Source organism: Sciurus vulgaris (genome assembly GCF_902686455.1).
Source record: "Sciurus vulgaris genome assembly, chromosome: X".
In the NCBI taxonomy this organism is placed as follows: domain Eukaryota; kingdom Metazoa; phylum Chordata; class Mammalia; order Rodentia; family Sciuridae; genus Sciurus; species Sciurus vulgaris.
In genome coordinates this window covers 127,115,566-127,137,569 of record NC_136471.1, presented here as the reverse complement: position 1 = coordinate 127,137,569, position 22,004 = coordinate 127,115,566, and the positions used below count along the sequence as shown (strand labels likewise).

Below are 22,004 nucleotides of genomic sequence, written 5' to 3'. Positions count from 1 at the left end.
GGGAGGGCCAAGGCGATTCAGGCAGGTAAGGGCCCAGGGGTCATTAATTAGCATCTCCTTGTCTGTAGTCCCTGACAAGGGCAGGTAAATTTGGTTATCAATGGGCTCTGCAGGCCTATGACATTCCATTCTTCCAGGGCGGTCTTCAACTTCCAGAGGCAGATGACTTTCATAGCCTTCGTTTCCTCAATTTGACCCAATCCCCTATTTCTACACTAACTGCCTGTCCCCAATTCTGGCTTCAATTAGATTTCTAAGTTTCAGAGAGATAAGTATATAAAAATTCTCTTCAGGGTAATAGTGCTGGAACGCTATCTGTTTTAAACCCACATTGCAAATACATTAAAAAAATTAAGTAAAAATGTCCCTGCTAAGGTCTTCATGCAAATATAAATTGGAGGGTACATGTATATTAAAATAAATCTATGTGCAAAGATTCCCAAGATCATTTTTCTGTCCTAAGAGTTGAGTCTTTTTCAGCTCAAATTATACTTTGTGTATATATGTGATGCCTCTGGATTCAGGTATAGCGTACTTCATCTGAAATACTCGGGACCAGAAAGAAGTGTTTGGGATTTCCTTTTTTATTTTGGAATATTTACATATATAGAATGAGATATCTTGGGGATGAGATCAAGGCTTAAACACTAAATTCATTTATGTTTCATATAAATCTTATGTACAGAGCCTGAAGGTAATTATACACAATATTTTTAGTGCCTTTGTGTTTTGACTGCGACATATCACATGAGGTCAGGAATGGAATTTTTCACTTGCGGTCTTACATTGGTGGGAAGGTTATGAAGCATTTCAGATTTCAGATTTTCAAATTATGGATGCTCAACCTGTACTGGCTTTTGTCACCAAGGGCAAGGTGGAGATTATGAAAATGTCATCTGTGCTTCCCCAGGCATGCATACACACACAGAGCTAGGCAAGTCAAAAGAGAATGCTGGAAAAACTCAGTTCAATCAGCCCTGAGCAGCCTTTGGTTCTGATTTCTGCCCTTCTTGGTGCCTTCCAAGTCTTGCATCAAGGTCTGCATGTTTATCAAGTGAATCATGCTCCAAAAGTGGTGTCAAGGCTTGCCCTTTCTTATCAAGCCTCCAAGCTTGGCTTCTAAAAGATGCATAGTACACACAGGTGGAGAAAAGGTCATTTCAGAAAGGGCTTTAATCAAATATGCCACACCATTCACCTGAAGCCAAATTGTTTTACGTGGGTGAATTACACAACCCCTTCTTCAGTTTTCTCCCTTCCTCCTTCTTCCAATAACCACTCTGTAGCTCCAATTGAGGTATTCAGAATGAGCTTTGCTATTTAATCTAACAACTAACCACATACCATGCCACAAGCACAAAAATAAAAGCAGAATTGACTTGTTCTGAAATGACTAAAACTCTTGGAGGAAAGGATTTGGGGCATTTCTTTTCTTTTCTTTTCTTGTCTTTTCTGTTTTGTTTTGGTCTTAAAGGGAAAACAAAACGTAGAAATGAAAAGTTGGCTATTCTTAGTTGTGAAAGCAGTACCAGGAAAGTTTAGAAGACTGGCCAAACTCAGCGTATGCAATGACACATAAAGAGTGACTCCTTTCTGGCCTTTCTCATTTGAGTTCTTTGCTTCCCAGTAAAAGTGCCCCTATTATGACAAGTGAGACCAGAGATTTGGGATGAAATATCTAAGAGTGATTTGTGTGATATTGGACACACATTGTCTTTGCAAATATGGTAACATGCTTTTGCACTATAGTCCTGGAGACCAGTTCCAACTTAGAACCCCAAATGTAGGGATCACATTTGCATGTAAAGGGTCTTGTATCATTGAAGAATCAGACCATGAAGTGGGGTATTTGACCATTGGTAGCATTCCCTCCAGCTTCAGCCCCACCCAGGGCCCTCTGCCCATTCTTCTCTAAGAGGCCAGCTCCCAGCCTCTCCCCATTCTTGCTCTCAGGAATTTATCTCCTTTTTATTCAAATTTATGAAATTTGTTCTTAATTAAAATGTGCCGGCATCTTTTCCCCCACTACTTTCCTATTCTGCATTTTCTGCTTATTCTTTTCCATTTCTAATCCTCACTTAAAGCAATTCCAGTAGTGGTAAGGTGTAGTAGAACATCAGACCCAAGTCTCAATCCGAATCTCACCTCGCCACCTAGTGGCCGTGTGACCTTTGGCAACTCACCTTCACAACTGGCATTTTTTAAAGAGCATTATAATTATACACAGTAGTTGGGTTCATTTTGACAAAACCATACATGCATGAGATTTTATTTCAGCCCCTGTTATCCCCTCTTTCCCTTTCCTCCTCCCTTCCCCTCTCCTCCTCCCTTCCCCTCTCCTCCTTCCTCTACTCTACTGATGTTCCTTTTGTTTCAGAACCAGTCAATTCTGCTTTTATTTATTTTCGATTGGTTATTTCTACTTATACATAAAGGTGAAATTTGCATATACACATGATGTGATTTTGTTAAATTCATTCTGCATTTTCTCCCCTTTCTCATCTTTCCTCCCTCCCTTTCAATTTCCTTCTTTTACTCCACTGATCTTTTCTATATCTTTATAATATCCTATACTCCCCTCCCTTCTTTCCCTTATTTTGGTCTAACTTCTACATATTAAAGAAAACATATTGATTTTCTGAAACCGGCTTATTTCACTTATCATGATGTTCTCCATTTCCATGGGTTAACCTGCAAATGCCATAATACTAATTCAATGCAATCCCCATCAGATTGGCACTTTTTCAGTGGAAATATTGGGATAACCAATTTTGCCAAAGAAGATTATTTGAGGATATAGTGAAATAATACATGTGGACTTGTTTTGAAAGTTTTCAATTACTAATTTGAACTTTTGATAACTAGTAAGTTTCTTTTTATTGTCAGTTTGGGTTAGGGTTTTGGCTTTCCTTATTTGAAAATGTCAGCACTTCAAATGCAGCTTCTGATTGATATTCTCTACTTTACAGCAACTTCTACCCACCCTTTCCACCTTCTGTCATCCAGACCAAGATTCAGGAACAGAGATAAGTCCCTAAGTGGCACAGACAAACCAGTAAACTGACTATTAGAACCTGGGAAGAACCACCTGGTGGCACGAAACTTAGAAGTAATTCCAAAGAAAAGGTAACTTTAAAAGATTCAAGGCTTGAGGATCTAGGAAGAGAAAAATACCAGTTGAGATAATGGGCAAGGGAAAACCAGTCTCAGAGCTTTGCAATGTGTACAACGCTGGCCCCAATGGCCTTGTTTTCTTAAGGACATCTGACTAGGAACTTACTTAGACTCAGCTGTGGATGTTCTGTAAAAGTAAGAAAAGAAATGAATTTTACTGAAGAAGAAGTGCAGTTCTGAAATTTTGTTCTGAATATGTTTTCTACCCTGAGATTCCTTACCCATCAGGGAAATAGATTCTTACACTTTGAACAGCTGGCTGAGAGTGTGATGGAAAATTTATATAAAGCTGGGGCTCTGAGGAGACCTCGGGGATAAAATTATATCCCCAAGGCTATAGTTTTATCAATTTTTATCTCTTGTCTGATAGTTATGGATGCAACTAGCCATGAATACAAAAAAGTCTTCTGTTTGGAGGTGCTTCTGGCATTGAACACATTTCTAACACTAAAGCAATAGCACTGACCACCCACAAAGTTGGAATCTGTCCACTTCATGCCCTAGTCATTCAACTTCAAGTCAAAGTGGCATGAATCTGAAGATCTCTTCATATCACTTATGCAATAATACTTAATGGTTTGACACATTGTCGCCGCCCGCAGCAACAATCCAGGGGGAAGGAATCGGAGGTGGACTGGGAATGAACTACTTCTATTATCTTTCTCTTTAGTGGGCTGCTTTGTTGCTTGCTTGCTTGTTCGCTAGTTTATAGAGGAAGAGAGGCTTGCTTGCTTTTACTACGCTTTCAGAGAGGCTACGCTTATCAGAGAGGCTACGCTTTCAGAGGAGCTATTTCTTAGAGTTCTGCTGCTTCTTCTTAGAGGTGAGTCCTGCATCCTGCGTCCTAAAGGTGCATGCTAGAGGTGCATGCTAGAGGCGTGTCCTAGAGGTGCGTGCTAGAAGTGCTGTGCTATCAGAGGTGCTTCTTAGTGGTGCATCCCGTGTACTGCGTCCTTCATTCTGCGATCTAGAGGTGTGTCCTTAGTCCTCAGTCCTGCGATCTTCTTCCAGGCAAAGAGAATGTCTTATATACACTAAAGCAGCCAATCAGCTTAGGATTAGCACGATTGGAGCACGCAACCTGGTACCAATCAAGAAAGAATGAGGAACTTGTGTCGACCACTAGCGCAGAAGAGACATTAACCAATCAGGCAAAAGGTCATGAGAGATCATGCCATGTTAACACTAATTATGCGCCACCTCTTGGCCCAATGCCAGCTGCCATCTTAGAGCTGGTTAAACATGTCTCTGCAACACATGATCATTCTGACCAAGTGAATAAAATTGTTTTAAGGATACCAACACCATTATCTGTTTCTACAGTCACATACAGAGTGGCCCTGGTCTTGGTTCCTCCAGGATAATATGAATAATTAAAATAATATGCAATATATAAATACTGTGAAATCTCTCAAATTTTTAAACCTAATGAGTTTAACACTAAACAAGTGTTAGGTATCAGTCCTGCCTGTGGGTAATGTTACGAAGAAACTTGGCTAGTGTTTCAGAGTGGATTGCAGATGGTAAGGTTAGGAGTTTATTCTCAGCAATGAAAATCTCCATTTGACTTGTTCCTGTGAAGCTGTGATAGCTGTATTAGGAGAAGTCAGTGGGTTAACTTTATGTATACTGAAGTAAATTGAGCTAGATTTAAAGGATTAGATGTAAAACTGACAAACAGACCAAAAAGGAGCTGGGAAAGTACTAGAGAAAACACAGGCATATATTTTTCTAATCTTGTAGTAGGAAAAGCATTTCTAAACATGACATTTCCAGGAGGAAATATTTGAATAAGGATAAATTTGCTTTTATAAAAATGTAACGCTTCTGCATGTCCAAAAATTATAAATGTTAAAATACAAATGACAAATGAGGAAAAAATATTTATAGCACGTACAACACAAAGTTCTTTCCAATCATAAAGATAAGCAACTCAATAGAAAAATCATCAAGGATATGAATGGGCAATTTACAAAAGAAAGAAAAGACCTAAAGACAAATACACTTTTTAAAATATTGTTGAACTCAGTAACAATAATTTTCAAATAACAATAACAAAGTAGAAACTCATATGTTAAAGTTTGGCCAAACTTAACTTCATGGAGATTGAAGAGCATTTGGAGAACCATGCACCTTCACATATTCTTGGAAGAAATGTAAAGTCATATAACATTTTGTAGTTCAAGTTTATAATGTATTTAGCCCTTTGGTGGCATAATCTTTGACCAAAAAATTATTCTTCTAGGTATTTATCCTAAAATAATATTTAGAATGATGTGCAAACAGATATCTGCTTGTATGTTCATTGCTACTATAGTAATTAATATTGGGAACATTTCAAATGCCCACCAATAGAGAATTTGTTAAGTCAATTGTGGCACTGTAGGTCTATTTTCAGGGTTTCTCAGCATTATCACTACTGACATTTGGGCCATAGGTCATTTTTGGCTGTAAGGGCTGTCCAGTGCATGTAGGATGCTGAGCAACATTCTTGGCCACCACCCATTAGCACCTTCTGCCCAGTTGTGACAACCAAAAATGTCTCCAGACATTGCCATCTGTCCCCTTGTGGGAGGGAGCAAAATTGCTCCTGCCATTCCCAGTTAGAGGCCACTAATTTACATGAATGTGATGCAGTCTTTAAAAAGAATGTCCCATAGCCACACATACTGACATGAAAGACAAGCATGTTATTTTGTGAAATTAGATAAGTGATTGCTGAATACTATATACTATGTATAATCTGATTTGCATAGATAAAATAATTTTGCATAATTATCTGTGATGCTAATATGTCCCTAGGTAAAAGTCAGGGAGAGATTTGCTAAATCAGTGGTCAGCAGTCAACCTCTAATCCTAGGCATAGATGAATGTCTTCGTTTAGTATAAGTCACATGTCATCTCTGATTCTCAGATTCTCTCATCTCTATGCAAGGTCACCCAAACGGTCAAGGATTCATGAGAAAACACATTCAAAACAAGACAGAATCACTGGGTGAAAATATTCTGTAAAAAGACATAACCATCTTTGAGACCATTGTTTTTAAGCTTTTTCAAAATACATTAAAAATGATTTCTAGAAGATTTTTTGTGAGTATGAAATTCCTGTTTCAGAACCCATCAGCTGATATTTACCTCACCCCTCAATTCCGCTTTATCCGCAGTCCCCTAGGCTTCTCTTTTGCTCTATTTACTTGGTATTTCTTTTTGCTGCAATTCATTTATTTTTGCACTGACCTTTTTTTAAAACAAAGAAAATGTGACCTTGAAACTTTGGTGAGACAAGCCATTTAAAATATGAAGGTCTCTAGTGCTTTTTTTTTTTGTACAATGCTGGTATCTATCTTATGGACTATAAAGAAGAATAATTTTCTAGGTTTTCACTGTTTAAAAATAGGCAATGATGATCAGTGGTCTTGGAATTTAAAATGTCTAGAGAACTCAGAGAATGATGGAAGTTTGGGAGCAAATATGAGTTGTCCTTGCTTATCTTTCTTTGAATGAAAATAGAGAGGGTGACTACAGTGTCAAATAAAAGAATTTATTTGATTGAGAGATTTCTTTAACAAGAGGCCCCATCTGTGATACAAAGAACAAAATTAACTGCTATGCTTCATTTGTTTTCATTATCTACAAAACAGCATGTCTCTGAGATCAAGCAGATTTCATTCATTTCTTCTTTAATGCAGCTTTGGCAAGTGCCTCTGAGGAGAGAAAAATCTCTTTTTCTTGCAGGCCAGAGAGCCTATGGGAAATAAGGTAAGGCATGTATTGGATTCAGGAATTTAACACAAAATAGATAATATGATCATATGTAAGGGAGAAATTGTCCAATAGACATATTATACACATGTCTAGAAATGTTGAATGTAGAAGAGTCATTCCCGGAAATGATGAAAGATTAGATTATCCGAAGGAAGATTAGACGAAAACTCCAATTATGTGCAAACAAAGGGCTATATTCTGCTGAATTGCATACTCTTTGTATAAGCAATTGGGAATTAATTCCAGAGTTCCTTCTTTCAGTAAGTTCTGCTATGAAATAACAGCAACCCTAAATAATTCAAAAGTGAGTTATAAAATTACAAGCCTATTGTAGACTTTTAATAAAGAGTAGCTACCTTGAATAATAACCAGCCACCATTCACCTGAGTCAGGTACCCTTATTACTTCTGTGGTGTGCTTGGCTTCCACCTGCCCTGGGTGCAGGCCACAGATGAAGGCCTCAGTGGATTTGTAATAGTTAACCAGCAGCTCCTTGACCCTGGAAGCGCAGGTATCATTGCTCGCTCTCCATGTCCAGGAGCTTATCCACATCAATTTCCAGCTCTGCGATCTCTTCTTCCTGGCAGTCATAGAGGCAGGTGAGCCGTTCCAAGATTCACTCCTCTAGGTTGAGGCGCTTTTGTAGCTCCTTGCAGTCCTACTTGACGGTGACCTTCCATTGGCGTCTACTGGGCCCTCGTTGTCCGCACCGCCCGGGTCCTTGCCTGCCACCCCAGTGGAGTTCTGAAAGTACAGGCAGGACCCAGGGCCACCACCGCCTGGCCTGAACGGGACTGCAAATGCCATGTCCCCAGGGAGGTCACTGTCCACCAGTGTTCATTTATCTTCTCATCTTTTTTGCTTCCCCAATATGAAAAGTTTGAAATCCTCTATCATACTTTAATTTCTGAAGTTGTTTTTTGTTAGGAAGAGGCAGCCATCGCTTTACATTAATAAGTAATGTGCACAACTCTAGTGATATTTTTCTATTAATCTTTAGCAAAGCATGAAATTTAATCTCCTCAGTGTGATAAACTTATAGAATTGATGAGTTCTGATCATGGGCCTTCATAACAAGGCACATACTTATGTAAGACATTATTTCATATGAAGAGTTTTATATTAATTTCTGAAGTACTTGGGTTAATGATATTTCATTAAGTAACCCTTAACAAATGCACGATGTTCGCTTTCATGGAGAAATTTCATGGAAACTTAATGAGTTTATTGTATTACAATGTTTGTTTTGAAAATCTTTTAAATGAGATATTACTATTAATGGACTTATTACTCACATTTCAAGAATCCCTCCAATTATAGGGAATTTAATCATTGAAATTTGTCAAACCAGATAGAGAAAGCAGAAATCAAAACAGGAGCATATTTAAAAGTTGAATTTAATACAGATGTTATAAGGAGGTGACATCTAATAAGGAGGGAGTTTCCTTATATATATTAGTAAACAGAAAACTGATCATTCATCCAAATTTTTCTTTTTTATGCATGTGATTTTTAAAAAGAAGGAAGAATGTTGGAATCAAATGAAAGAAGAAATAGTTAAATGAACAACTACACTAGAATGTTGTACTTGCTAAAATAGAAGTAAAACAGAGTGCCATGGAGCAGAGAACAAGGGAAATTCATCACACTTAAATGGGAAAAGAGGAAATTGTATTCCAGAGAAGGTGATATTTGAGTTTAGTCTTAAATTTTGGTTTAACATTAACTAGGCACATGAGAGGTATAAGGATGTCATAGGCAAAGAAAATATGCAACATGGAACACTGTGTTTCAAGAGGTCATGGTATCCAGAGGGATTTTGGAATAGCATGAATTAAGGTAGTGGCAGTGAAGAGAAGAGGAGAGGATGAATTGGGGTGCTATTTCAGATAGATTAATATGCCTTGGGTGACTACATGCACAGTAGGTGGTTGGAGAAGTCTGGTGCATTTACCAGATTTCTGACCTGGGTGACAATAATGTGTGGTAGTGCCAACTGCCATTGTAGGGAATACAGAAGTAAGAGTGAGTTTGTGAGAAACAGGATGAGTACCATCTTGGACATGCATTAGGAAATCCCTGTGTCCCAAGCAGCTAAATATTTGATACTCTGGATATTTGACACAGAAAGAGATCTGAACTGAAAATACAGTATTGAGATTATGAGTATCTTATTTGCTTCAGGATATCCTGTTATATACAAAACCAAGTAGTCAGGACAGATACAAATTTGTTTAGAATTCCCAGGGGCCTGCTGAGGAATTGGCATTCTGGGAACATGGGGTATGGAAGAAGGTGGGCTTGAGGGTTATGACTGGGGAGCAGTGCTGAGAAAGAGGTCAACAAATGACCAGAAAATTAGGGCTTAAAAAAGCAGGCGATATGCATGAACATTCATAGCAGCATTATTTCAAAGAGTGGAAATAACCCAAACCCATCAGCTGATGAATGGATAAATAGAATGAGGGATATCATTTAGCAATAAAAAGGAGGGAAGTACAGATATGTGCTACAACATAGATGAAATTTGAAAACATTATGCCAAGTGAAGGAACTTAGTCACAAAAAAAATTGTATGATTCCAATTCTATGAAATATCCTGAACAGGCCGATCTATTGAGATAAAAAGTAGATTAGCAGTTTCCTAGGGCTAGTAAAGGGGAATAGTTTAGTTCCCTCCAGTCTGAGGGAACTGGAAGGCAATTGCTAAAGGGTATGAGGTTTCTTTGGGGAGTGATGAAAAATTCTAAATTGATTGTGGTATTGATTGCACAACTCTGTGAATGTACTGAAAACTATTGAATTCTATATGTTAAATGGGTAAACTGTATGGTATATGAAGTATATTTCAATGAAGTTGTTACCACAAAACAATTTTATAGTCTTATTTCATAAATGAATATTTTGGTACCTATTGAATGTCTACCAAAAAAAATATACATATGATGGATTGTTAAGTGAGAAAAACAAATTGCAGAGTAAACTATATCTTAGAAACCTATTTTTATAAAAGTAAACATTGAGTAAATCCCTATACTACATATTTATGTTTGTGTAAGTTGTATGATATGTCCGAATGTATTCTGTCAATACATGACAGAACTAGTTTTGTTATAGCTAGTTATAACAAAAAATTTATGGAAATATAAACACATTGATTTCATAAAAGAGTAGAAATGAGGGAGAAAGTGTCCTTCTTAAATACATGTCTGGACATTTTTCTATTCTTAAGATAAGAAGGCTATACTTTTATATTTTAAAATAGTATAAAATGCATAAACAAAAACCAATGTGGCTCTAGACTTTGAGCCTCCTTATTAAAGTAATGACTCCCTTTCTCTTTTGCCTGTGTCCTGCACTGAGTACCCAACTGGGCTCTCAACCCAAAATAGAGCAATTCATCCCAGTTCAACCCAACCTTGTATCCATGGACAGAAAACTAATCCATGCTTAAAAAGAGAAAAAGGGAAAGGAAAAATTAAAATAATGTTAGAATATTTGAAGATGTTAAAAATATTTCATTTGGTTTTTAATTGACAATTTTTATTAGCTTCTTTTAGCTATACATATTGGGATTCATTTTGATATAATTATACAAGCATGGGATGTAATTGAAAAATAATAATTTTTGACAAGTACCTACTCTATGCCTAGAACTTTACATCAAGCCTCTAATTTATGCCCTCAGAATAAACCTTGGAGGTAGGCATTCTTACCTCCACTAGACATACAAAGATTCTTAGGGAAGTTAGATAACTCACCAAGGTCATGTAGCTGTCAAAGTAGAAGGATGTGTCTACCTAGTTCTTTCCCAAAATCTCAACAAGTTTTATATGTCAAAGACCCTTGAGTTCATAATTATGTTCAGAGAAGAGAACAAAACCAACCTTAAAAAGAAACTGCTTAAATTATGTATGCACATGTATGAATATGATATAAAGAATCCATCCATTATAAGTAATTGCAATGCACCAATAAAAAATAAATAACCATTAAAAAATTAAGTTGATCAAGTTTTAGAATGAAGAAGGAATAATCTTCTTCAGGCTGGGCCAATACAGAGGAATATAGAGTAAAAATATCAAAGACCCAGAGGGACAATGAAGTCTGGGAAATAATTTGCAGTTCACATGAATTTTGGAGAACAGGAAATACATTTTAAAGGGTTGTGACTTTGACAATTATTCAAATACATCAGACTTTTTTTCAGAGGATACTGAGATTCAGTCCCAGTTTTCAGAGACAGCAACTTGAGGGAACTGAACACACAAGAGTTCCATAGTCACTTCTGCCTTCATTCTGTCTAGGTCTCCACATTACCCCCATATAACTTCATCTAGTTTCTTTTTTTATTTGTTTGTTTATTTTTATTGGCAAATTACAATTATACATAATGGTAGGATTCACTATGCCGTTTTCATACATGCACATAATATTATTTAAATTGTTACAAAGGTACAGCAATTTAACCCTACACCTCCTCAGATAAGGGTGAATACCAAGTTCCCACTAGTCCAGGCTGGGGTTCATATTGACTGTGTTTTGAGGGACATTGGCCTTACAGACAGCAGTACATTGGAGCCAGCTTGTACCAGCTTGCAAAGAGCTAGATCATGCACAGTCTCTTCCAAACTCCACATCCAATGACATAATCATGCATAGTGGAAAAATTTATACCATGGATACTGATAAATGCTCCAAATCAGAACTTTTTTTCTAAAGACTGCCTCTGGAAATTTACACAGATGGATAGTGATAAGGGAAACTATGAGGAAATTTTGAGCATCTGGGAATAGACATAGGAGGATGAAGAGACTGAGAGGATAGTATGATATCCATTGCCTGGCCTGACCTGAACAAGGGTATTTGAACAAAACAGAGGAGCTCTACACAGCAGGAGCACTGGGGAATAAGCATCACTATTTGGATATCCGAGTTGTGATCTACAGTGGGGATGGAGAATTTTGTCCAGTATGCTTTTGTTTACTTTGTACATGATAGTCCTAATAGTGCAAAGAAACAATCCCTTTTTAGCATCTTAAGGGTTCCCTCCAAGAGCACTGGTAACAATGACAATTCCTGGTTCCATTTCTTAAAAGTTGCAACCAAAGACTGAGATGGCCTTGTTCATGAGACTATGTGAGGTATTCCTGTAGATGCTCAGAAATAACCCAAGTTGACTTTGAAGGAAAAGGCTGGAGATCTGGTGTCTTCAGGTAGGGACTATTATATAGTTATATTTGGACATTAATAATGATATTGCCTCATTTTTATTCCTCCTTACAAGACCTGAGAAAATTTGGTTTATGGTTATTTTTCAGATTGTGCTGGGATGGAGCCCACAAATTTGGATCCCATTTGGCTATATGATAGGCAGACTTCTAAGATGGCCCATGATTCCTCCTTCTTGGCTTTTATGTCCCTATATAATCCCTTCCTGTTAAGTGTGGGCAGAACCTAGTGACTTGCTCCTAATGAAGACAGTATGCAAATGATGGACTGTCATTTCAGCTGACTGTCTCTATTGCCTTCTTAGCTTTCAAACTTTGATAAAGCAAGTTACCATGTTGTAAATGTCCATATTTCAAGGAACTGAGTGTAACCTCAGGCCAATAGCCAACAGAGAACTAACCCATCAGTTCAGTAGCCTTTGAGGAACTGAATCCTGATAACAACTATGTAAGTGAGCTTGGAAGCAGATACTTCTTCAGTTGAGCTTCATGTAGTAAAACCAAAGCCTTGAATGTGTAGTAAGAGTTCCAGGGCTAGAGGAACCACACACTTAAATTATGCTTAAATTCATGACTCACATAAACCATGTGCTGCTTTAAGTTGCTAGGTTTGGGGATAATGTGTTAGGCAGCAATAGGTAACAAATAAAGGCTGGGATAAAGTCCACAGGCATTTATGCACTCAGTTTCATATGTGCACTAACAATCATAAATACTAATAAAAAAAAGGTAGTTAAAAGATGGCAGACTACTAAAAGAAAATACCCAGTGGTGTAAAGAGATACTGTGAGAAACAGAATTTGGAAAGCCAGGTAAATCTCGTTTCAAATTCTGGCTGTCAAGCACAAGTCAAAGCCAAGGTCTGACAGATTTGGCCAGTAAAGAAACATGAGTCCTTTTTTAGAGTCAGAGAATTTATTACATAGACACTGAAAGGAAGAACAGCCAAAGACATCAGCTCTTCATGTCCCTTAAACAGAGGAACATTGAAATAAAAGGGGTTAAATGGCTACAGCATGAATGATAGCACATTTTCATGTCTATATACAAGAATCATTTTGCATTGCTATCAGTTGTCTACAAGTTAGAGTTGCAAATTTGCCCCCATAGAATCAGAGGCAGGTAAAAGGGAAAGGTATGTAGTTTTCCACTGAAGTACAAATTTTTTCTCACATCACTGTTCAAGTGCTATAAGAATATTAACTTTTTTAAAGATTTGCAACAATGATTAAGAATGGTAATGTTATTATCAGCATTTTGTAAAGCAGAAATCTAAGGCACCCAGAAGTTAAACTGAGCCATTCAAAGTCACCCAAACTGAGCCACAGAGCCATGCTTTGAACTGGGTCTACGCTGTGAGGCACCACCCTCTCCCTGCCTCTCTGTGGTAAGCCAATCAGTTTGATTGTACAAAGGTTCTAAAGAAGGAAATATCAAAAAAGAGAAGTTTAGAAAAACCTAAAAAAATTTTTTAAAGAGAAGTTTCCAACCACTAAGATCAGGAACTCCAGAGAACTGAGAAAGGGTCAATTTAGATGATCAGGTTGTTCTTCATTGTCCAGAAGCTACTGTTTGTTGTCCTCTCTGAATCAGGAAAGAATCCAAAAGTAAAACAAAATGAAGTTTCTGTGAGGGGCGGTGTTTTCTTCCTTGTGAAATAAGAAAACCAAGACACAGAGCAGTACTGTTCCTAAAATTCTGGCAAATTTTGACAGTTTAACAATTGCTAAGAAGTGCTTCAGTCACATGGTAGCCATATTTCCTCTTAATACAACCACATGGGAATCTTTGGTGCCAGGTTATGATGAGCTTCTATTGTGGACCTGGAAGTCCTTCACTCTGAATCTCAGAGACAGAAAACACTGAAAACCCATTCTTGGCACAAAATACACCTTCTCTCACTAAAGCACTGCTAATCTATGAAACAATTTCCCCCCAGACATCTGATAATATCTGGAGATTTTGGATTGTCATAAATGGAGAGTGAGGGGTACTACTGGTCCCCAGCAGGTTGAGGCCAGGGATGCTGCTAACCATCCTGCAATGCACAGAACAGCACACACAACAACAAAGAATGGTTGTGAAACCTGTCCTAGAGAAAGGAGTAAGTTGAGCCAGTGACATAGATATCACTTAGAACATCTCCAGAAAAAGAAGTACATTGGGGAAGAAGGGACAGATGGATGAGTGCAAAAGCAGTAAATTACTGGATTTACACACCTCCTAGAAAAGTCAGACATCTGGTTCATGACTAGAGCCAATAACTGAGAATCATGCCACGAAATTTAGAGTCTAAACAACCTTTCTTTCCATGCCTACGACATCCTCAATTGACAATTAGGATCACCAGACACCTTGCAAAATATCTGGACATCCATTTTCTGGTTTCTGAGTAGACACAGAAATATGGAAAACCTGAGGTGCTTCATTATTCAGCAGCAAAATTGATTCACTGAGAGCCCACAAGCATAACCACTTTAACTTACCAGGTGCATTAGGATAATTTGAACTGCATAATAGCGAAGCCAAAAAGCCATTCAGTCATTGACAGATATAAACAAGCCCAAGAAATTTAAAAAGAACAGCCTGCCCAGAATAAAACTCTAACATATGTTGAAAAATAAAATAATCTTACTGAAAAAAGACCTCACTCTACCAATATAAAAGAAAGAGGGAACACATTTTTAAAGTAAGCGATACCAGATTTACATGCTTGTAAGGTAGCTCAAATGTACCTACAAAGACAAGAAGAATTTAATACAAATTTCTACAGTGAGAAGAAAGAATAATTCAATCTTCTCTTATCTCTTTGAGAGATAAGGGCATTCATCTGTAATAATCCCCTGTGTACTTCATGAGAGAGTTAAATTTGGAAGTGTACAATTACAGCACCAGATAGCAAAAGGTCCCTGACATTTCATTGTAAAACAAAAAGGTTGGACCTCTTATTGACCCTCTTATGGTTTCAAGGAAACACTCTAGGAAGACGCAGGTCAGGAAGTAGCTGCCTCTTAACCCTCAAAGAAAATTTCACCATTTTATACTTACGCATAGAGAGAAAAGAGAAAGGAAGAAGTATTGTTTAGTTCCACCTAAGTACCAGGCATTTAGAGTATAGTTAATCCTCATTATTTGCTGTAGTTATGTTCTATAAGATTACTACAAACATGGGGTCAGCAAATACTGAACCATTGTTCCTAGTAGAAACACAGGATTAGGTTCTGGCAAGCATTTGTTCACATTTTCATCTGATCAACACATAACTTTCTTTGATTTATTTCTGTTTAAAGATCTTATTTAATACATATTGTTCATTTGTTACCATCAAACTCATGGCCAGCAGTACTATAAGTCATGCCTGAATGAATCTTATCTAACATACATGTTTTCTCCATAAGGCAGAAAGCCTTCTGGCACTTAGGAACACTAGGCAGCACTAGAAGGTACTTCAGCACTACACTTGGGGGCCATTTTACACAGTTAAATTACCAACAAAAAGCATGAAAATGCAAAAATGTGGCACTAAAGACTGGAAAAAGGACACTTCTTTATAGTATAAGAGCTAGACCAAGACAGAGCATTGTTTGTTTGGCTCCAGCTACTAATGTACGTTTCAGAACTCAAAAATTTGGCCATGCTGCTTCTCCATGTGAATTGTTGTAAAATAGTCACAGTATTAATCTTGGAGTTACAAATAAATTTTAGCAAGTGGGTGAATTCACAAATGCAGAATCATGAATAATGAGAACCAACTGTATATTATACTGTCCAAATCTCCCAGTGACTGAAAAATAAGCATTGTCGTCTGTTTTTTACAGTAAGTGGTCTATCTGTTGATGGAGAATTCTCGAGTTTCCATAACACTGTGCTAGGACTTGAAGTCCATTGAAGGTCATCCAATAGCAACAATCAGGCAAAGTATGAAGGATCAGTGGTGGATCCCAAGAAATAACCAAAGTGGCAAAAGAGAAGAATGCTAGAAGGGCTATGTTTGCTACCACATAGTGGAAGCTCCAGGAATTCTCTGAGTTTTTTCCAAAGTAGTAGGAGAGATTGAGAGAAGAATTAATTTTGTAACTTCTGAGAATGGGATGAAGAGATACTGCTTTGTAAGTGTTATTGTGAGGCCCTATTTTGTCCAGGTCTAGTGAAATGTGGAACATGTCTATGAGGTCAATAATGTGCTCCCCAGGGCTCATGAAAAAGTGTTCTCTTATACTAAGTTTAAATATGGCACCATTTCTTTTCAGTAAAGACTGAGGTTGTGTACATCTGTGCAGTTCTATGACTGATAAATTCCTATAGGCACTGTTTGGGGATATCTTCAGATTACAATACTTGGCCCTAATTTAGGGTAATGGAAATACTTAGGATTAGTCCACATTTGATATCTACATTATAAATCATCCTTCTTATAAAAGCATTGGTAGTTTAAAAGAAACCAGGACTAAAGTAGATGACAGATAAAAGGAAATAAATTCAAAGGCATTCTTAATATTCTCCATATATTCTTGTTTGATATCTGGTTGAGGATAAGTTATAGTTTTTTATTCTAAACTTCTTAAGAGAATAAGAGGTTTCCATAGATACCTAATCCAGATCTTTAAGAAGGTTTTGAAGTAACTTTAGTGGAAAATAAAAACATCCAGAAGAAACTAAATAAACCCTATTTTTTCAAATGCTGATGTTTCCAACTAGATTACTATCTAGAAAGTCTAAGCTTAAAAAGCAAAAGATTTAAGAAGTCTTAAATCTGAATCCTTAAAGTAATCTATTTTGAGTGGGAATATGAGGTATTTAAAAAGTGTGCAGGGTTAAGTATCACATAATCGTTTTACCATAATATACAGTGGCTTTTCATAGGTATCAACATTTGAGGAAGTGCTATAATTGAGATCACAATAAAACAAAGATTTCTTTTTAAAGAATAAAGCAACTAAGCCAGCTTTAATGACTCCCAAGGAGCCTTCATGCTTTTGTTTAAATACCTGACTGTCAACTGTTTAGGTTCATTTTAAAAGTTGCAATCAATAGAGAGTGCTCCCTTTTGTCAAAGTCAGTTGTAAAACTGCAGATAACATAGACTGCTTGGCTAGGAGACAAATTGCATGAAGTTCTGACTCTGGTTTATTAGGGCCACATCTTGTGAATCAACCATGGTGCCTAGAGAAACATCTTGCTTCTAACTGGTGTCTGATGTCTTGCTAAATTAATTAATGAATGGGCAAGTGCACTGGCAATACCAAGGGGACTGGGGAAGACAACAAACAATAATCTCAACAATTTCACCAATCTCAACAAATAGGTTACATGTCTCCAAATAGAATTATTGCTTCCTCCTTTGAGTCTTGCCTTTTCAGAAATAGTCAATAATTTCACCTTTTTGTTTTCTTGTATTGTGGTTTTATTGTCTCCTTTCTTAAGTAGATAGATCAATAAACCAGATTCATCTAGGTAAAGGATAAACTGCAAAAGAGGGGTGAGTGAGAATGGGGTTAAAACCCCTTCCTACAGTAGCACTAAAATCTCAGTGTTGCAGAGTTACCTTAACAAAGCTGATAATGCATAGTACCTATGATATGTCATTATATGCTAGGATATTCTCCCATTATACCAATATTTACTATACCTGGATATAATGGCACCATTACCTTATCTCTACAGGGGGTACAGACGCCAAGGAAAGGAGTTTAAGACAACTCCTTTTATGATGCCTTTAATCTGCCATAAATCTAATTATAAGACTTACGCCTCATCTTAATGTTTTTCCAATCTCTAAAAGCTTTTTAGGCATGGTGGATAAATTACCTTGTGCTCTCTCAATTTTATGGCTAACACTTGAAGGGGAGTCTGAAAGCCAAGAGAATATCATTGGTTCAGCAAACATTTGCTGGGCTCCTTGTATGTGATTGACTGTGAGCTGGGAGCTAAGGATACAGATGAACAAGCCATGAACCCCACTCATAAGCACTTTTAGTCTAAGAACCATAAACAAACATATGTATAAACAAATAGCTCTATGATGAGAAGCATAAGTTGTGATAAATGCATGTATAATATACAGTGGGACTCAAAGGAGAGCATCATCAATTCTGTTTAGAGGATAAAGGAAAAGCTTCAGAGAAGACATGAAATTGAACCAAGCCCTGAGTAATGAGTTGTTACCAAGGTAGTTCAACCCCTTACAGTGAAGTGGTATTCTTCAAACTTAAGTGATATAATGATAGAAAGAAAAAAGTTTTGACCTCTAAGAATTGACTTATTCTAATGGTATTTGGAAATGCACATACATCAAGCTAAGTATAAAATCTTTATGCTTTTTTCTATTATAAAATCAAAACAAATTTACAAATTAAATATGATCAAAGCTACATTGCCAATAGAATCCAAATTAGCCCCATTTCATTTAATGTAATGGATGATGTTGCTTTCTTGAAACTAAGTTGCTGACGTTGCATCTTCCCTTTCTCTGGCTTATCAAACGAATATGTACAAAGTAATATACTTAAAAATAAAGTAGCATGGAAGAGCTTATGATAGAAAACAGTTGCCTTCCCTAGAAGAAATTTCTATTTCTAATTTTGTTCCTCTGATTGGTACTATTATACTTCTCAATAAATTACTTATATTGATACTTTTACTTATGTATCAACCTTAAGATTTCTGATTTCTCAATTTTCAGATATAGACTTAGTTGACTTACCTGCTCCTCACTTTCCCTCTATATTACACATAAGAGAATGACAAAAGTAGTCACCTCTTATAGCATTTTAAGCCTCCTTGTCTGGGATTATCAAACATGGGCTCTTCCTTTTTTCTCCTTATTTTGTTAGACAAAGATAATACTACCCCATCCTATGTTTCCTATGTTTCCTCCTTCCCTTTCATGTCCCAAGTATTGTCAATTAAAGCTTTCTTCTGCATGATAACATGTATAGCCTGACTTGTAGCCCAGTTAAGTTTCCTATGATTTGGTTTATAAATTGAGTCTAAATTTTAAAAACCTATACACTTTGCTAAAATTGGTTTAACCAAATATCATTCACCCTAGAACAAAAAAGATGTTTTCTGGAGGCAGACTGTTGAAATCTCAGCTCTGCTTGTAACCCTGGATGAACAACATCATCGTGCCTCCATTACCTCATCTGAAAAAGAGGCAATAATAATTTTACCTAACTCATAGTGTTACTAGGGATATTTAAGTGAATTAGTATATGTAAAATTATGCTGCCTATACATTGTAACTCCTCAATAAATATTTAGCTTTTATTATAATCAATTTACTTCCTGTGGCTTTTGGAAAAGACTGTCCCTAGCATCAGGTTTGAACAGATTATCTGCCTTACTAGTGGTCTTTTCCTTATTCTGTATTGTCTCCAAACTGTTCACGTTGTATCTTCTGCTGATTCTCCTTATATCCAGACACTTTCCTCCATCCTCTCATGTGCATTGTCCCTCCTGCAGCTGGACTGAACATCTCTAAGTTGGCTCATAGCTTTTGCTATCTTCAGATTTCCCTGTCCCATCACCTTGGGACTCCTGTTCAGTTTTCTATTCTCTTAGATTCTCCATTTCCCCTGTCCCTAGACTTCCTATCTCTTGGCTTGTTCTTATCATTTTTAGATAAAATATATTCTCAAGAAACTTCTCAAGGAAAAATGTATAGATTTCTAACTTTCTTGCATGTCTGAAAGTCATTTTTAAGTTAAAAATCTTTTTTTCTTCAGAACTTTGAAGTTCTTATGCTTTTAGTGGTTGGCCATGTGTTCCAGTTCACTTGTGATAGTCATGGTTTATACCTGTTATCGCAGAGACTAATCCAGGTGAAGTGTCCTGGTCTAGACAATAAATGACATGATCCCTGCAGTATTTAGCATCTGGTGTTGCTGATGAAAAGAAGGATAGTGGTTTAATACTTATTCTAGTCTAAATAACTTTCATATTTTGTCTTTGAAAGTGTTAGACTTTTCTCTTTATCCTTTGTTTTCCAAAAAAGCTATAAGATGTGTAGCTATTTTTTAATTGTAATGGCTGCTTGGTTGTTCTACAATCCAGTCTTTTTCTTGTTCATCTATAGAAAATTGTCACTTTTAACTTCCTTGAGACCTGCCTGCTCTCCATTTTCTTCTATTCTCATTTTATTTAATTCCCAAGTTTCTGACGTGGTTGTTGAGAGGATGCTTAGGATGCTCACAAAACAGGGAATCCAGAAGGAGGAATATATATATAGAGTGAGGAAGTCAATTTTGTACAAATGCTTTGCCTGTAGTACATGTCCATAAAAATCAAAGTGACATGTTCTCTACCTAGAAAAGATTTCCTCTACTTTTATCTATAATTTTCCAAGAAATTAGGGTATATCCTATTTGTAGTTTTTTTGGGAGAAAAACATTCACTTGGGAAATTATCTTGAAAAAGTAGATTTCTCAAAACTTCCATGAATCAAAATATGGTTACTCAATTATGCCAAATGTCTCAGTGCAGGTTAATATTTTCCAATCCCTACAATAACAAAACAGTAATATGCCTGATAGGCAATGAAGAATTCATGTTGATTTCAAAGATACAAAACGGGCAGCTAGAGAAATAGAATTGAACAGGATGATGTTTAAAATTATGTCTCTCCATCCTTTTCCTTTTCTGCTGTAGTTTTTTTTTTTCCTTCTCAATCACACATTACCATAACATTTCAGTCCTCACATCCCAGGATAACTTGCAAGACTTGGGATATGGCAGAAAAACACTCCAAGGTCATAAGACATTTGCAGTTTATTATGCCATTTGAAAGAGAGAAAAGGTTTGATAAAATATTAAAATGTTTCTCCTGAAACTCTCCTAGAATCCTGTGGCCATCACTGCACAAAATGTTCTCTTTTAGTACAGCAAATTAGAGCCCTGGGGGACCCCAGTGGTTGTTTGGTATATTTAAGTATTTAGCCCACAGGCATTTTAAGAGGATTCCTATGGCATTCTCCTTAGTTCCTTCCAGGTGTTGTTTTCTTGAGCTGATGCTGGCAGATATATATGCCAGAATATTTAAGCAGGCTCAAATTTGGCCAAGATATCTATGGATATTGGAAGGTCCTAAAAAAGGACTGATACAATAGATCATTGAAAGTTAAGAGTGGAATACTAATCACACAACACCATCTGTTTTGTATGAAACTGAAACGCTAAGCCACAAGAAAGATTTAGACAACAAAATGGTACCTAAGAGAAGATATGTTTTCCTTTGTGTGACAGAAAAGCCTCTTATTGAAGATGCGCAAAGATCAATAATGTTTTGGTGAACATTGTGGTAGACCACTCAGATTTCCTTTCAGGTAGGAAGGACTTATACCCCTAGCTGCTGGGAGTACTATTGGCTATTGGCCCTCATCAGAGACTGCCTCAACTCAGTCTAGCAGATTGGATCAAGCCTGTGTTTTCTTTCTAGAGCAACCTCATCCAATGATGATCTATCCAGGAGGCATCAAGGCCCAGAACCAGGGCTCATTCCTGGACAGCTTTGAAGGGACATCCTAGTTCTAAAGTTTTCATGGTACTAGCTGACAGAACTGCATTCTGGCTCAACTTCTCCCTAGCCCAATCCTGCTTCCTTCAGCTCTTGATCCCTGAAATAACTTCAGACCTTAACTCCAAGTTCCATCTTCAAATTTGCTTCTAAGACAATCTGACTTGTAACATATGGGAAGAACTAATGTACAAGTACTTTGCCAAAACCTATGGAAGCAACCACTTGATGTTTGTATGGCATTTCAAAGTTTGTTAGTGCTTTCATCTCATTAGCATCTTAGGTACACTCGGAGTTAGGGACAATTTTATCTCTGTTTT

At 36.9% G+C, this 22,004-nt stretch overlaps 1 long non-coding RNA gene across 1 annotated transcript in view; it reads left to right on the top strand.

Annotated features, from left to right (window-relative positions):
- Positions 1-3,872: 3,872 nt before the first annotated feature.
- Positions 3,873-22,004, top strand: part of LOC306650880 — a 114,964-nt gene continuing 96,832 nt past the window's right edge. The window contains exon 1 of the long non-coding RNA XR_013761051.1: positions 3,873-4,037. This is a non-coding gene — a long non-coding RNA (uncharacterized lncRNA). The remainder of the gene's footprint in view (positions 4,038-22,004) is intronic.